Here is a 17,925-nt window from a genome sequence, read left to right as displayed (position 1 = left end):
CATTCATTGATTTAACCTCAATATGGCCTTCAATGGGAAAGAGTAGTAAATCGCCATTGAATGAGCGCTAAACTGGCATCAGAATATGGCCATTCTGATATAAATGATAAAATTCCTCAGATAAGACTGAAAAAGTGTCTGGAAATATCAGCAACCATCAGGGTAAGAGTGACAACAGGTCCACATGGGGGAAATCCTTACAAATGGCTTAATGGGTCATTTCAACGCAATCGTGTTATTATTTATTTTTAGGGTTTAACAAGGCAGCTCACCTGTGACTTGACATTAGATTTGGCGACTTCGATTACCCTGCAGACGATATTTTTGTTCTTCCCGCCAATACAATCCACTGACAACGACCGACGAGTTCTGCGTTCCGAGATTATTTTTGTTATTTGCCTGTTTGGGGCCCGCCTGTGAAATTGCGCGATTCTTGCAATTCTCTTTCAGCCTCTCATCAACTAGCTGTTTTTGCAGAATATTAAAAATACGATAGTTATTCACTACTCATATTAACTAGGTGTCATTTACGTTACCTTAAGTCATTTATTTTTCAACTGGATTTTACAAAGGTGCATGACATGCAGGCGCTAAAAAGTTGTCAGGAGGGGGTTTCAAACCATGCCTATAGGGGAGTCTGCGACCTGAATGACTTAATGGTTATTTTCAATGCAATCAAGTTTTTTCTTTTTCTTTTAGGGTTTAACAAGGTTTCTCACCTGTTACCTGTGGCTTGACTTTAGATGTGGCCAGTTGGATTACCCTGCAGACTATAAGAGTGTCTTCAGAATATGGCCAATTTGACATGAATTTAAAAATGCCTCAGATAGGACCAAAAAAGTGTCTGGAGCTTCCCGTCAGGGTAAGAGTGACAACAGGTTTCCACATGTCAAAATGGGGGAAATCTTAGCAAATGGCTTAATGGTTATTCATGAGAATCGTGTTGTTGTATTGTTGAGTGTATCATGGGATCTCACCTGAAATCTGTGGCTTGACTACAAACCTGTAACCTATGCAACTGTGGCCTATAGAGCTAGAAGGCTGGATAACCAGGTGTGTAAAGGTGTGAAGTGGGATAGATGGCCTGCAGTCCTATCCCAAATGGACAACTAATCCCTATGTACTTGCGGAGATCTGAGAGGATGCGATTGGTATAAGAAACACGACTAAACTTCAACCTCGGGAGGGGTCAAAAAAATGCATTTTCATTGTCGGCAGGATTTGAACCTGCGCAGGAAGATCCTAATGGATTTCTAGTCCATCGCCTTAACCACTCGGCCACGACAACGTTGACAGAAGAAAACAGGCTTGTTAGGAGTGAATGGGCCAACAGGCATAGCCTACAGAAAGTGAAATTTAACAACTGAAAGATAATGCATTATAATTACTCATTACTCATTATAATGCAATAACACAAAATGTTCCCCTCATTAATTTGTTATTAAGTCCAGCTGTTTTCTTATTTAACCTTGATCTTTGCTCAGCTCCAGAAGGTCTGCATTTGAGAGTGTTTATTATGAATTGTTATTTCACTGTGTGAAGTTGTTATTTCATCATTCTTATTATTACTGCTGAGCAGCATGACTCCTAAGAGGCACTAAAAAACTGTCAGAAGTGGGATTTGAACCCACGCCTCCATGGGAGACTGCGACCTGAACGCAGCGCCTTAGACCGCTCGGCCATCCTGACTACAGCACAGTAACTGGGTATCGGGTTAAAGTGTATGCGGTAAAAGTAGAAATATGAACAACGCTCTAAAATCACCACAGAGACCAGAACAACTATGCACGATACTGACTTGCACTTTCAATAGTCATTTGTTTTTATAAATTAAAAAGTCCAGTCATTGATTTAACCTCAATATGGCCTTCAATGGGAAAGAGTAGTAAATCGTCATTGAATGAGCGCTAAACTGGCATCAGAATATGGCCATTCTGATATAAATGATAAAATTCCTCAGATAAGACTGAAAAAGTGTCTGGAAATATCAGCAACCATCAGGGTAAGAGTGACAACAGGTCCACATGGGGGAAATCCTTACAAATGGCTTAATGGGTCATTTCAACACAATCGTGTTATTATTTATTTTTAGGGTTTAACAAGGCAGCTCACCTGTGACTTGACATTAGATGCGGCGACTTCGATTACCCTGCAGACGATATTTTTGTTCTTCCCGCCAATACAATCCACTGACAACGACCGACGAGTTCTGCGTTCCGAGATTATTTTTTTTATTTGCCTGTTTGGGGCCCGCCTGTGAAATTGCGCGATTCTTGCAATTCTCTTTCAGCCTCTCATCAACTAGCTGTTTTTGCAGAATATTAAAAATACGATAGTTATTCACTACTCATATTAACTAGGTGTCATTTACGTTACCTTAAGTCATTTATTTTTCAACTGGATTTTACAAAGGTGCATGACATGCAGGCGCTAAAAAATTGTCAGGAGGGGGTTTCAAACCATGCCTATAGGGGAGTCTGCGACCTGAATGACTTAATGGTTATTTTCAATGCAATCAAGTTTTTTCTTTTTCTTTTAGGGTTTAACAAGGTTTCTCACCTGTTACCTGTGGCTTGACTTTAGATGTGGCCAGTTCGATTACCCTGCAGCCTAAGAGTGTCTTCAGAATATGGCCAATTTGACATGAATTTAAAAATGCCTCAGATAGGACCAAAAAAGTGTCTGGAGCTTCCCGTCAGGGTAAGAGTGACAACAGGTTTCCACATGTCAAAATGGGGGAAATCTTAGCAAATGGCTTCATGGTTATTCATGAGAATCGTGTTGTTGTATTGTTGAGTGTATCATGGGATCTCACCTGAAATCTGTGGCTTGACTACAAACCTGTAACCTATGCTACTGTGGCCTATAGAGCTAGAAGGCTGGATAACCAGGTGTGTAAAGGTGTGAAGTGGGATAGATGGCCTGCAGTCCTATCCCAAATGGACAACTAATCCCTATGTACTTGCGGAGATCTGAGAGGATGCGATTGGTATAAGAAACACGACTAAACTTCAACCTCCGGAGGGGTCAAAAAAATGCATTTTCATTGTCGGCAGGATTTGAACCTGCGCAGGAAGATCCTAATGGATTTCTAGTCCATCGCCTTAACCACTCGGCCACGACAACGTCGACAGAAGAAAACAGGCTTGTTAGGAGTGAATGGGCCAACAGCCATAGCCTACATAAAGTGAAATTTAACAACTGAAAGATAATGCAGTAACTCATTATAATGCAATAACACAAAATGTTCCCCTCATTCATTTGTTATTAAGTCCAGCTGTTTTCTTATTTAACCTTGATCTTTGCTCAGCTCCAGAAGGTCTGCATTTGAGAGTGTTTATTATGAATTGTTATTTCACTGTGTGAAGTTGTTATTTCATCATTCTTATTATTACTGCTGAGCAGCATGACTCCTGAGAGGCACTAAAAAACTGTCAGAAGTGGGATTTGAACCCACGCCTCCATGGGAGACTGCGTCCTGAACGCAGCACCTTAGACCGCTCGGCCATCCTGACTACAGCACAGTAACTGGGTATCGGGTTAAAGTGTATGCGGTAAAAGTAGAAATATGAACAACGCTCTAAAATCACCACAGAGACCAGAACAACTATGCACGATACTGACTTGCACTTTCAATAGTCATTTGTTTTTATAAATTAAAAAGTCCAGTCATTGATTTAACCTCAATATGGCCTTCAATGGGAAAGAGTAGTAAATCGTCCTTGAATGAGCGCTAAACTGGCATCAGAATATGGCCATTCTGATATAAATGATAAAATTCCTTAGATAAGACTGAAAAAGTGTCTGGAAATATCAGCAACCATCAGGGTAAGAGTGACAACAGGTCCACATGGGGGAAATCCTTACAAATGGCTTAATGGGTCATTTCAACGCAATCGTGTTATTATTTATTTTTAGGGTTTAACAAGGCAGCTCACCTGTGACTTGACATTAGATGCGGCGACTTCGATTACCCTGCAGACGATATTTTTGTTCTTCCCGCCAATACAATCCACTGACAACGACCGACGAGTTCTGCGTTCCGAGATTATTTTTGTTATTTGCCTGTTTGGGGCCCGCCTGTGAAATTGCGCGATTCTTGCAATTCTCTTTCAGCCTCTCATCAACTAGCTGTTTTTGCAGAATATTAAAAATACGATAGTTATTCACTACTCATATTAACTAGGTGTCATTTACGTTACCTTAAGTCATTTATTTTTCAACTGGATTTTACAAAGGTGCATGACATGCAGGCACTAAAAAATTGTCAGGAGGGGGTTTCAAACCATGCCTATAGGGGAGTCTGCGACCTGAATGACTTAATGGTTATTTTCAATGCAATCAAGTTTTTTCTTTTTCTTTTAGGGTTTAACAAGGTTTCTCACCTGTTACCTGTGGCTTGACTTTAGATGTGGCCAGTTCGATTACCCTGCAGACTATAAGAGTGTCTTCAGAATATGGCCAATTTGACATGAATTTAAAAATGCCTCAGATAGGACCAAAAAAGTGTCTGGAGCTTCCCGTCAGGGTAAGAGTGACAACAGGTTTCCACATGTCAAAATGGGGGAAATCTTAGCAAATGGCTTCATGGTTATTCATGAGAATCGTGTTGTTGTATTGTTGAGTGTATCATGGGATCTCACCTGAAATCTGTGGCTTGACTACAAACCTGTAACCTATGCTACTGTGGCCTATAGAGCTAGAAGGCTGGATAACCAGGTGTGTAAAGGTGTGAAGTGGGACAGATGGCCTGCAGTCCTATCCCAAATGGACAACTAATCCCTATGTACTTGCGGAGATCTGAGAGGATGCGATTGGTATAAGAAACACGACTAAACTTCAACCTCCGGAGGGGTCAAAAAAATGCATTTTCGTTGTCGGCAGGATTTGAACCTGCACAGGAAGATCCTAATGGATTTCTAGTCCATCGCCTTAACCACTCGGCCACGACAACATTGACAGAAGAAAACAAGCTTGTTAGGAGTGAATGGGCCAACAGGCATAGCCTACAGAAAGTGAAATTTAACAACTGAAAGATAATGCAGTAACTCATTATAATGCAATAACACAAAATGTTCCCCTCATTCATTTGTTATTAAGTCCAGCTGTTTTCTTATTTAACCTTGATCTTTGCTCAGCTCCAGAAGGTCTGCATTTGAGAGTGTTTATTATGAATTGTTATTTCACTGTGTGAAGTTGTTATTTCATCATTCTTATTATTACTGCTGAGCAGCATGACTCCTGAGAGGCACTAAAAAACTGTCAGAAGTGGGATTTGAACCCACGCCTCCATGGGAGACTGCGTCCTGAACGCAGCACCTTAGACCGCTCGGCCATCCTGACTACAGCACAGTAACTGGGTATCGGGTTAAAGTGTATGCGGTAAAAGTAGAAATATGAACAACGCTCTAAAATCACCACAGAGACCAGAACAACTATGCACGATACTGACTTGCACTTTCAATAGTCATTTGTTTTTATAAATTAAAAAGTCCAGTCATTGATTTAACCTCAATATGGCCTTCAATGGGAAAGAGTAGTAAATCGTCCTTGAATGAGCGCTAAACTGGCATCAGAATATGGCCATTCTGATATAAATGATAAAATTCCTTAGATAAGACTGAAAAAGTGTCTGGAAATATCAGCAACCATCAGGGTAAGAGTGACAACAGGTCCACATGGGGGAAATCCTTACAAATGGCTTAATGGGTCATTTCAACGCAATCGTGTTATTATTTATTTTTAGGGTTTAACAAGGCAGCTCACCTGTGACTTGACATTAGATGCGGCGACTTCGATTACCCTGCAGACGATATTTTTGTTCTTCCCGCCAATACAATCCACTGACAACGACCGACGAGTTCTGCGTTCCGAGATTATTTTTGTTATTTGCCTGTTTGGGGCCCGCCTGTGAAATTGCGCGATTCTTGCAATTCTCTTTCAGCCTCTCATCAACTAGCTGTTTTTGCAGAATATTAAAAATACGATAGTTATTCACTACTCATATTAACTAGGTGTCATTTACGTTACCTTAAGTCATTTATTTTTCAACTGGATTTTACAAAGGTGCATGACATGCAGGCACTAAAAAATTGTCAGGAGGGGGTTTCAAACCATGCCTATAGGGGAGTCTGCGACCTGAATGACTTAATGGTTATTTTCAATGCAATCAAGTTTTTTCTTTTTCTTTTAGGGTTTAACAAGGTTTCTCACCTGTTACCTGTGGCTTGACTTTAGATGTGGCCAGTTCGATTACCCTGCAGACTATAAGAGTGTCTTCAGAATATGGCCAATTTGACATGAATTTAAAAATGCCTCAGATAGGACCAAAAAAGTGTCTGGAGCTTCCCGTCAGGGTAAGAGTGACAACAGGTTTCCACATGTCAAAATGGGGGAAATCTTAGCAAATGGCTTCATGGTTATTCATGAGAATCGTGTTGTTGTATTGTTGAGTGTATCATGGGATCTCACCTGAAATCTGTGGCTTGACTACAAACCTGTAACCTATGCTACTGTGGCCTATAGAGCTAGAAGGCTGGATAACCAGGTGTGTAAAGGTGTGAAGTGGGACAGATGGCCTGCAGTCCTATCCCAAATGGACAACTAATCCCTATGTACTTGCGGAGATCTGAGAGGATGCGATTGGTATAAGAAACACGACTAAACTTCAACCTCCGGAGGGGTCAAAAAAATGCATTTTCGTTGTCGGCAGGATTTGAACCTGCGCAGGAAGATCCTAATGGATTTCTAGTCCATCGCCTTAACCACTCGGCCACGACAACATTGACAGAAGAAAACAAGCTTGTTAGGAGTGAATGGGCCAACAGGCATAGCCTACAGAAAGTGAAATTTAACAACTGAAAGATAATGCAGTAACTCATTATAATGCAATAACACAAAATGTTCCCCTCATTCATTTGTTATTAAGTCCAGCTGTTTTCTTATTTAACCTTGATCTTTGCTCAGCTCCAGAAGGTCTGCATTTGAGAGTGTTTATTATGAATTGTTATTTCACTGTGTGAAGTTGTTATTTCATCATTCTTATTATTACTGCTGAGCAGCATGACTCCTGAGAGGCACTAAAAAACTGTCAGAAGTGGGATTTGAACCTACGCCTCCATGGGAGACTGCGACCTGAACGCAGCGCCTTAGACCGCTCGGCCATCCTGACTACAGCACAGTAACTGGGTATCGGGTTAAAGTGTATGCGGTAAAAGTAGAAATATGAACAACGCTCTAAAATCACCACAGAGACCAGAACAACTATGCACGATACTGACTTGCACTTTCAATAGTCATTTGTTTTTATAAATTAAAAAGTCCAGTCATTGATTTAACCTCAATATGGCCTTCAATGGGAAAGAGTAGTAAATCGCCATTGAATGAGCGCTAAACTGGCATCAGAATATGGCCATTCTGATATAAATGATAAAATTCCTCAGATAAGACTGAAAAAGTGTCTGGAAATATCAGCAACCATCAGGGTAAGAGTGACAACAGGTCCACATGGGGGAAATCCTTACAAATGGCTTAATGGGTCATTTCAACGCAATCGTGTTAATATTTATTTTTAGGGTTTAACAAGGCAGCTCACCTGTGACTTGACATTAGATGCGGCGACTTCGATTACCCTGCAGACGATATTTTTGTTCTTCCCGCCAATACAATCCACTGACAACGACCGACGAGTTCTGCGTTCCGAGATTATTTTTGTTATTTGCCTGTTTGGGGCCCGCCTGTGAAATTGCGCGATTCTTGCAATTCTCTTTCAGCCTCTCATCAACTAGCTGTTTTTGCAGAATATTAAAAATACGATAGTTATTCACTACTCATATTAACTAGGTGTCATTTACGTTACCTTAAGTCATTTATTTTTCAACTGGATTTTACAAAGGTGCATGACATGCAGGCGCTAAAAAGTTGTCAGGAGGGGGTTTCAAACCATGCCTATAGGGGAGTCTGCGACCTGAATGACTTAATGGTTATTTTCAATGCAATCAAGTTTTTTCTTTTTCTTTTAGGGTTTAACAAGGTTTCTCACCTGTTACCTGTGGCTTGACTTTAGATGTGTCCAGTTCGATTACCCTGCAGACTATAAGAGTGTCTTCAGAATATGGCCAATTTGACATGAATTTAAAAATGCCTCAGATAGGACCAAAAAAGTGTCTGGAGCTTCCCGTCAGGGTAAGAGTGACAACAGGTTTCCACATGTCAAAATGGGGGAAATCTTAGCAAATGGCTTCATGGTTATTCATGAGAATCGTGTTGTTGTATTGTTGAGTGTATCATGGGATCTCACCTGAAATCTGTGGCTTGACTACAAACCTGTAACCTATGCTACTCAATCAATCAAATGTATTTTATATAGCCCTTCGTACATCAGCTGATATCTCAAAGTGCTGTACAGAAACCCAGCCTAAAACCCCAAACAGCAAGCAATGCAGGTGAAGAAGCACGGTGGCTAGGAAAAACTCCCTAGAAAGGCCAAAACCTAGGAAGAAACCTAGAGAGGAACCAGGCTATGTGGGGTGGCCAGTCCTCTTCTGGCTGTGCCGGGTGGAGATTATAACAAAACATGGTCAAGATGTTCAAATGTTCATAAATGACCAGCATGGTCGAATAATAATAAGGCAGAATAGTTGAAACTGGAGCAGCAGCACAGTCAGGTGGACTGGGGACAGCAAGGAGTCATCATGTCAGGTATTCCTGGGGCATGGTCCTAGGGCTCAGGTCCTCCGAGAGAGAGAAAGAAAGAGAGAATTAGAGAGAGCATATGTGGGATGGCCAGTCCTCTTCTGGCTGTGCCGGGTGGAGATTATAACAAAACATGGTCAAGATGTTCAAATGTTCATAAATGACCAGCATGGTCGAATAATAATAAGGCAGAATAGTTGAAACTGGAGCAGCAGCACAGTCAGGTGGACTGGGGACAGCAAGGAGTCATCATGTCAGGTAGTCCTGGGGCATGGTCCTAGGGCTCAGGTCCTCCGAGAGAGAGAAAGAGAGAAGGAGAGAATTAGAGAACGCACACTTAGATTCACACAGGACACCGAATAGGACAGGAGAAGTACTCCAGATATAACAAACTGACCCTAGCCCCCCGACACATAAACTACTGCAGCATAAATACTGGAGGCTGAGACAGGAGGGGTCAGGAGACACTGTGGCCCACTCCGAGGACACCCCCGGACAGGGCCAAACAGGAAGGATATAACCCCACCCACTTTGCCAAAGCACAGCCCCCACACCACTAGAGGGATATCTTCAACCACCAACATACCATCCTGAGACAAGGCTGAGTATAGCCCACAAAGACCTCCGCCACGGCACAACTTAAGGGGGGGGGGGGGGGGGGGCAACCCACAGACAGGATGACCACATCAGTGACTCAACCCACTCAGGTGACGCACCCCCTCCAGGGACGGCATGAGAGAGCCCCAGTAAAGCCAGTGACTCAGCCCCTGTAATAGGGTTAGAGGCAGAGAATCCCAGTGGAAAGAGGGGAACCGGCCAGGCAGAGACAGCAAGGGTGGTTCGTTGCTCCAGAGCCTTTCCGTTCACCCTCCCACTCCTGGGCCAGACTACACTCAATCATATGACCCACTGAAGAGATGAGTCTTCAGTAGAGACTTAAAGGTTGAGACCGAGTTTGCGTCTCTGACATGGGTAGGCAGACCGTTCCATAAAAATGGAGCTCTATAGGAGAAAGCCCTGCCTCCAGCTGTTTGCTTAAAAATTCTAGGGACAATTAGGAGGCCTGCGTCTTGTGACCGTAGCGTACGTGTAGGTATGTACGGCAGGACCAAATCAGAGAGATAGATAGGAGCAAGCCCATGTAATGCTTTGTAGGTTAGCAGTAAAACCTTGAAATCAGCCCTTGCTTTGACAGGAAGCCAGTGTAGAGAGGCTAGCACTGGAGTAATATGATCAAATTTTTTGGTTCTAGTCAGGATTCTAGCAGCCGTATTTAGCACTAACTGAAGTTTATTTAGTGCTTTATCCGGGTAGCCGGAAAGTAGAGCATTGCAGTAGTCTAACCTGGAAGTGACAAAAGCATGGATTAATTTTTCTGCATCATTTTTGGACAGAAAGTTCCTGATTTTTGCAATGTTACGTAGATGGAAAAAAGCTGTCCTTGAAATGGTCTTGATATGTTCTTCAAAAGAGAGATCAGGGTCCAGAGTAACGCCGAGGTCCTTCACAGTTTTATTTGAGACGACTGTACAACCATTAAGATTAATTGTCAGATTCAACAGAAGATCTCTTTGTTTCTTGGGACCTAGAACAAGCATCTCTGTTTTGTCCGAGTTTAAAAGTAGAAAGTTTGCAGCCATCCACTTCCTTATGTCTGAAACACATTCTTCTAGCAAGGGCAATTTTGGGGCTTCACCATGTTTAATTGAAATGTACAGCTGTGTGTCATCCGCATAGCAGTGAAAGTTAACATTATGTTTTCGAATAACATCCCCAAGAGGTAAAATATATAGTGAAAACAATAGTGGTCCTAAAACGGAACCTTGAGGAACACCGAAATTTACAGTTGATTTGTCAGAGGACAGACCATTCACAGAGACAAACTGATATCTTTCCGACAGATAAGATCTAAACCAGGCCAGAACTTGTCCGTGTAGACCAATTTGGGTTTCCAATCTCTCCAAAAGAATGTGGTGATCGATGGTATCAAAAGCAGCACTAAGGTCTAGGAGCACGAGGACAGATGCAGAGCCTCGGTCCGATGCCATTAAAATGTAATTTACCACCTTCACAAGTGCCGTCTCAGTGCTATGATGGGGTCTAAAACCAGACTGAAGCATTTCGTATACATTGTTTGTCTTCAGGAAGGCAGTGAGTTGTTGCGCAACAGCCTTTTCTAAAATTTTTGAGAGGAATGGAAGATTCGATATAGGCCGATAGTTTTTTATATTTTCTGGGTCAAGGTTTGGCTTTTTCAAGAGAGGCTTTATTACTGCCACTTTTAGTGAGTTTGGTACACATCCGGTGGATAGAGAGCCGTTTATTATGTTCAACATAGGAGGGCCAAGCACAGGAAGCAGCTCTTTCAGTAGTTTAGTTGGAATAGGGTCCAGTATGCAGCTTGAAGGTTTAGAGGCCATGATTATTTTCATCATTGTGTCAAGAGATATAGTACTAAAACACTTGAGTGTCTCTCTTGATCCTAGGTCCTGGCAGAGTTGTGCAGACTCAGGACAACTGAGCTTTGAAGGAATACGCAGATTTAAGGAAGAGTCCGTAATTTGCTTTCTAATAATCATAATCTTTTCCTCAAAGAAGTTCATGAATTTATCACTGCTAAAGTGAAAGTCATCCTCTCTTGGGGAATGCTGCTTTTTAGTTAGCTTATAGGCTACTGTGGCCTATAGAGCTAGAAGGCTGGATAACCAGGTGTGTAAATGTGTGAAGTGGGACAGATGGCCTGCAGTCCTATCCCAAATGGACAACTAATCCCTATGTACTTGCGGAGATCTGAGAGGATGCGATTGGTATAAGAAACACGACTAAACTTCAACCTCCGGAGGGGTCAAAAAAATGCATTTTCGTTGTCGGCAGGATTTGAGCCTGCGCAGGAAGATCCTAATGGATTTCTAGTCCATCGCCTTAACCACTCGGCCACGACAACGTTGACAGAAGAAAACAAGCTTGTTAGGAGTGAATGGGCCAACAGGCATAGCCTACAGAAAGTGAAATTTAACAACTGAAAGATAATGCAGTAACTCATTATAATGCAATAACACAAAATGTTCCCCTCATTCATTTGTTATTAAGTCCAGCTGTTTTCTTATTTAACCTTGATCTTTGCTCAGCTCCAGAAGGTCTGCATTTGAGAGTGTTTATTATGAATTGTTATTTCACTGTGTGAAGTTGTTATTTCATCATTCTTATTATTCTTATTCTCATTCTCATTCTTACTGCTGAGCAGCATGCGGCACTAAAAAACTGTCAGAAGTGGGATTTGAACCCACGCCTCCATGGGAGACTGCGACCTGAACGCAGCGCCTTAGACCGCTCGGCCATCCTGACTACAGCACAGTAACTGGGTATCGGGTTAAAGTGTATGCGGTAAAAGTAGAAATATGAACAACGCTCTAAAATCACCACAGAGACCAGAACAACTATGCACGATACTGACTTGCACTTTCAATAGTCATTTGTTTTTATAAATTAAAAAGTCCAGTCATTGATTTAACCTCAATATGGCCTTCAATGGGAAAGAGTAGTAAATCGTCATTGAATGAGCGCTAAACTGGCATCAGAATATGGCCATTCTGATATAAATGATAAAATTCCTCAGATAAGACTGAAAAAGTGTCTGGAAATATCAGCAACCATCAGGGTAAGAGTGACAACAGGTCCACATGGGGGAAATCCTTACAAATGGCTTAATGAGTCATTTCAACGCAATCGTGTTATTATTTATTTTCAGGGTTTAACAAGGCAGCTCACCTGTGATTTGACATTAGATGCGGCGACTTTGATTACCCTGCAGACGATATTTTTGTTCTTCCCGCCAATACAATCCACTGACAACGACCGACGAGTTCTGCGTTCCTAGATTATTTTTGTTATTTGCCTGTTTGGGGCCCGCCTGTGAAATTGCGCGATTCTTGCAATTCTCTTTCAGCCTCTCATCAACTAGCTGTTTTTGCAGAATATTACAAATACGATAGTTATTCACTACTCATATTAACTAGGTGTCATTTACGTTACCTTAAGTCATTTATTTTTCAACTGGATTTTACAAAGGTGCATGACATGCAGGCGCTAAAAAGTTGTCAGGAGGGGGTTTCAAACCATGCCTATAGGGGAGTCTGCGACCTGAATGACTTAATGGTTATTTTCAATGCAATTGAGTTTTTTCTTTTTCTTTTAGGGTTTAACAAGGTTTCTCACCTGTTACCTGTGGCTTGACTTTAGATGTGGCCAGTTCGATTACCCTGCAGACTATAAGAGTGTCTTCAGAATATGGCCAATTTGACATGAATTTAAAAACGCCTCAGATAGGACCAAAAAAGTGTCTGGAGCTTCCCGTCAGGGTAAGAGTGACAACAGGTTTCCACATGTCAAAATGGGGGAAATCTTAGCAAATGGCTTAATGGTTATTCATGAGAATCGTGTTGTTGTATTGTTGAGTGTATCATGGGATCTCACCTGAAATCTGTGGCTTGACTACAAACCTGTAACCTATGCTACTGTGGCCTATAGAGCTAGAAGGCTGGATAACCAGGTGTGTAAAGGTGTGAAGTGGGACAGATGGCCTGCAGTCCTATCCCAAATGGACAACTAATCCCTATGTACTTGCGGAGATCTGAGAGGATGCGATTGGTATAAGAAACACGACTAAACTTCAACCTCCGGAGGGGTCAAAAAAATGCATTTTCGTTGTCGGCAGGATTTGAACCTGCGCAGGAAAATCCTAATGGATTTCTAGTCCATCGCCTTAACCACTCGGCCACGACAACGTTGACAAAAGAAAACAAGCTTGTTAGGAGTGAATGGGCCAACAGGCATAGCCTACAGAAAGTGAAATTTAACAACTGAAAGATAATGCAGTAACTCATTATAATGCAATAACACAAAATGTTCCCCTCATTCATTTGTTATTAAGTCCAGCTGTTTTCTTATTTAACCTTGATCTTTGCTCAGCTCCAGAAGGTCTGCATTTGAGAGTGTTTATTATGAATTGTTATTTCACTGTGTGAAGTTGTTATTTCATCATTCTTATTATTACTGCTGAGCAGCATGACTCCTGAGAGGCACTAAAAAACTGTCAGAAGTGGGATTTGAACCCACGCCTCCATGGGAGACTGCGACCTGAACGCAGCGCCTTAGACCGCTCGGCCATCCTGACTACAGCACAGTAACTGGGTATCGGGTTAAAGTGTATGCGGTAAAAGTAGAAATATGAACAACGCTCTAAAATCACCACAGAGACCAGAACAACTATGCACGATACTGACTTGCACTTTCAATAGTCATTTGTTTTTATAAATTAAAAAGTCCAGTCATTGATTTAACCTCAATATGGCCTTCAATGGGAAAGAGTAGTAAATCGCCATTGAATGAGCGCTAAACTGGCATCAGAATATGGCCATTCTGATATAAATGATAAAATTCCTCAGATAAGACTGAAAAAGTGTCTGGAAATATCAGCAACCATCAGGGTAAGAGTGACAACAGGTCCACATGAGGGAAATCCTTACAAATGGCTTAATGGGTCATTTCAACGCAATCGTGTTATTATTTATTTTTAGGGTTTAACAAGGCAGCTCACCTGTGACTTGACATTAGATGCGGCGACTTCGATTACCCTGCAGACGATATTTTTGTTCTTCCCGCCAATACAATCCACTGACAACGACCGACGAGTTCTGCGTTCCGAGATTATTTTTGTTATTTGCCTGTTTGGGGCCCGCCTGTGAAATTTGCTCGATTCTTGCAATTCTCTTTCAGCCTCTCATCAACTAGCTGTTTTTGCAGAATATTAAAAATATGTTAGTTATTCACTACTCATATTAACTAGGTGTCATTTACGTTACCTTAAGTCATTTATTTTTCAACTGGATTTTACAAAGGTGCATGACATGCAGGCGCTAAAAAGTTGTCAGGAGGGGGTTTCAAACCATGCCTATAGGGGAGTCTGCGACCTGAATGACTTAATGGTTATTTTCAATGCAATCGAGTTTTTCTTTTTCTTTTAGGGTTTAACAAGGTTTCTCACCTGTGACCTGTGGCTTGACTTTAGATGTGGCCAGTTCGATTACCCTGCAGACTATAAGAGTGTCTTCAGAATATGGCCAATTTGACATGAATTTAAAAATGCCTCTTATAGGGTCTGCATTTGAGAGTGTTTATTATGAATTGTTATTTCACTGTGTGAACTAAAAAACTGTCAGAAGTGGGATTTGAACCCACGCCTCCATGGGAGACTGTGACCTGAACGCAGCGCCTTAGACCGCTCGGCCATCCTGACTACAGCACAGTAACTGGATATCGGGTTAAAGTGTATGCGTTAAAAGTAGAAATATGAACAACGCTCTAAAATCACCACAGAGACCAGAACAACTATGCACGATACTGACTTGCACTTTCAATAGTCATTTGTTTTTACAAATGAAAAAGTCCAGTCATTGATTTAAAACCTGTTTAGGATATGGCAGACATATGCCCCCTTTGGAGAGATTGGGTACCCCTAGTAAACTGAAAAAAAAATCTGTCAACAATTGCTAATATATGCAAATAAAAATTATTATTGGATAGAAAACACTCTAAAGATTCTAAAACCGTTGGAATTATGTCTGTAAGTATAGCAGAACTCACAGGGCAGGCATTCTTCCAAACTAGTTTTTGTGGCCATGAAAGTTGGAGCAACTTTGACGTCATGGCCCCCACCCTTCCCAACCAGTTATGATTCTGGGGAGACTTTCTATCTCTTCCGCTAGATGTCCTCTTTGAGTAGAGCTTTGAATCGTTCAAATCCCGCGAGAATTGACCCTATGGGAGTGAAATTAGTGCGTTCCACGAGAAAATAGGCTGTGCGTAGGGGCGCGAATTGGTCCCAGCCATTCCTTTGTTCCAGCACTCAAGAGAGGGGCAGACGATGGCCGATTGAAGTTTGTTTTGTGTGTCTAAAACATCATAAAGCTTGCTTCTGCACTTAGTTTGACCTGTTTAGTCGACATATAATATGTAATTTTGAAGTTTTGATGTGCAACTTTTCCGGACCAGAGGACGTTTTGGGTGCATTTCAGCTGATGTTATTAGCCTGTTAGATCTCTAGGGGCGCTATTTCATTTTTGGATAAAAAACGTTCCCGTTTTAAGCGCGATATTTTGTCACGAAAAGATGCTCAACTATGCATATTCTTGACAGTTTTGGAAAGAAAACACTCTGAAGTTTCAGAATCTGCAAAGATTTTGTCTGTAAGTGCCCCAGAACTCATTCTACAGGCGAAACCAAGATGATGCATCAACCAGGAATTAGCAGAATTTCTGAAGCTCTGTTTTCCATTGTCTCCTTATATGGCTGTGATTGCGCAAGGAATGAGCCTACACTTTCTGTCGTTCGCCCAAGGTCTTAGCAGCATTGTGACGTATTTGTAGGCATATCATTGGAAGATTGACCATAAGAGACTACATTTTCCAAGTGTCCGCCTGGTGTCCTGCGTGGAATTCGGTGCGCAATTGCCAGCTGCTTGTACTTTACCATTTGATTCAGGGGAGAAAGCATGTGTCCAAGAACGATGTATCAATGAAGAGATATGTGAAAAACACCTTGATGATTGATTCTAAACAACGTTTGCCATGTTTTCAGTCGATATTATGGAGTTAATTTGGAAAAAAGTTTGCGTTTTGAGGACTGAATTTTCGGTTTTTTTTTGGTAGCCAAATGTGATGTATAAAACGGAGCTATTTCTAATACACAAAGAATCTTTTTGGAAAAACTGAGCATCTGCTATCCAACTGAGAGTATCCTCATTGAAAACATCAGAAGTTCTTCAAAGGTAAATTATTTTATTTGAAGGCTTTTATGTTTTTGTTGAAATGTTGCGTGCTGGATGCTAACGCTAATGCTAACGCTAAATCCTTTGTTTTCTAGCTACTGTTACACAAATTATTGTTTTCCTATGGTTGAGAAGCATATTTTGAAAATCTGAGATGACAGTGTTGTTTACAAAAGGCTAAGCTTGCGAGATGGCATATTTATTTCATTTCATTTGCGATTTTCATGAATAGTTAACGTTGCGTTATGGTAATGAGCTTGAGGCTGTAGTCACGATACCGGATCCGGGTTTGGGAGATCAGAGAGGTTAACTAGGTGTCATTTACGTTACCTTAAGTCATTTATTTTTCAACTGGATTTTACAAAGGTGCATGACATGCAGGTGCTAAAAAGTTGTCAGGAGGGGGTTTCAAACCATGCCTATAGGGGAGTCTGCGACCTGAATGACTTAATGGTTATTTTCAATGCAATCGAGTTTTTCTTTTTCTTTTAGAGTTTAACAAGGTTTCTCACCTGTTACCTGTGGCTTGACTTTAGATGTGGCCAGTTCGATTACCCTGCAGACTATAAGAGTGTCTTCAGAATATGGCCAATTTGACATGAATTTAAAAATGCCTCTTATAGGGTCTGCATTTGAGAGTGTTTATTATGAATTGTTATTTCACTGTGTGAACTAAAAAACTGTCAGAAGTGGGATTTGAACCCACGCCTCCATGGGAGACTGCGACCTGAACGCAGCTCCTTAGACCGCTCGGCCATCCTGACTACAGCACAGTAACTGGGTATCGGGTTAAAGTGTATGCGTTAAAAGTAGAAATATGAACAACGCTCTAAAATCACCACAGAGACCAGAACAACTATGCACGATACTGACTTGCACTTTCAATAGTCATTTGTTTTTACAAATTAAAAAGTCCAGTCATTGATTTAAAACCTGTTTAGGATATGGCAGACATATGCCCCCTTTGGAGAGATTGGGTACCCCTAGTAAACTGAAAAAAAAATCTGTCAACAATTGCTAATATATGCAAATAAAAATTATTATTGGATAGAAAACACTCTAAAGATTCTAAAACCGTTGGAATTATGTCTGTAAGTATAGCAGAACTCACAGGGCAGGCATTCTTCCAAACTAGTTTTTGTGGCCATGAAAGTTGGAGCAACTTTGACGTCATGGCCCCCACCCTTCCCAACCAGTTATGATTCTGGGGAGACTTTCTATCTCTTCCGCTAGATGTCCTCTTTGAGTAGAGCTTTGAATCGTTCAAATCCCGCGAGAATTGACCCTATGGGAGTGAAATTAGTGCGTTCCACGAGAAAATAGGCTGTGCGTAGGGGCGCGAATTGGTCCCAGCCATTCCTTTGTTCCAGCACTCAAGAGAGGGGCAGACGATGGCCGATTGAAGT

At 41.5% G+C, this 17,925-nt stretch overlaps 6 non-coding genes across 6 annotated transcripts; all 6 read right to left on the bottom strand.

Moving 5' to 3' along the window:
- Positions 1-1,606: 1,606 nt before the first annotated feature.
- Positions 1,607-1,689, bottom strand: trnal-cag. Its single transcript has one exon. It is a non-coding gene; the product is annotated as a tRNA-Leu (tRNA).
- A 3,183-nt stretch (positions 1,690-4,872) lies between these two features.
- On the bottom strand, positions 4,873-4,954 carry trnas-aga. Its single transcript has one exon. It is a non-coding gene; the product is annotated as a tRNA-Ser (tRNA).
- A 1,746-nt stretch (positions 4,955-6,700) lies between these two features.
- On the bottom strand, positions 6,701-6,782 carry trnas-aga. Its single transcript has one exon. It is a non-coding gene; the product is annotated as a tRNA-Ser (tRNA).
- A 5,174-nt stretch (positions 6,783-11,956) lies between these two features.
- On the bottom strand, positions 11,957-12,039 carry trnal-cag. Its single transcript has one exon. It is a non-coding gene; the product is annotated as a tRNA-Leu (tRNA).
- A 1,357-nt stretch (positions 12,040-13,396) lies between these two features.
- trnas-aga lies at positions 13,397-13,478 on the bottom strand. Its single transcript has one exon. It is a non-coding gene; the product is annotated as a tRNA-Ser (tRNA).
- Positions 13,479-13,784: 306 nt separating this feature from the next.
- On the bottom strand, positions 13,785-13,867 carry trnal-cag. The gene has a single exon. It is a non-coding gene; the product is annotated as a tRNA-Leu (tRNA).
- Positions 13,868-17,925: the final 4,058 nt, after the last annotated feature.

The sequence above is a fragment of the Oncorhynchus mykiss genome, unplaced genomic scaffold (genome assembly GCF_013265735.2).
Source record: "Oncorhynchus mykiss isolate Arlee unplaced genomic scaffold, USDA_OmykA_1.1 un_scaffold_284, whole genome shotgun sequence".
NCBI lineage: Eukaryota > Metazoa > Chordata > Actinopteri > Salmoniformes > Salmonidae > Oncorhynchus > Oncorhynchus mykiss.
Note: the sequence above shows the minus strand (reverse complement) of the source record. Positions and strands in the feature narration are given on the sequence as shown.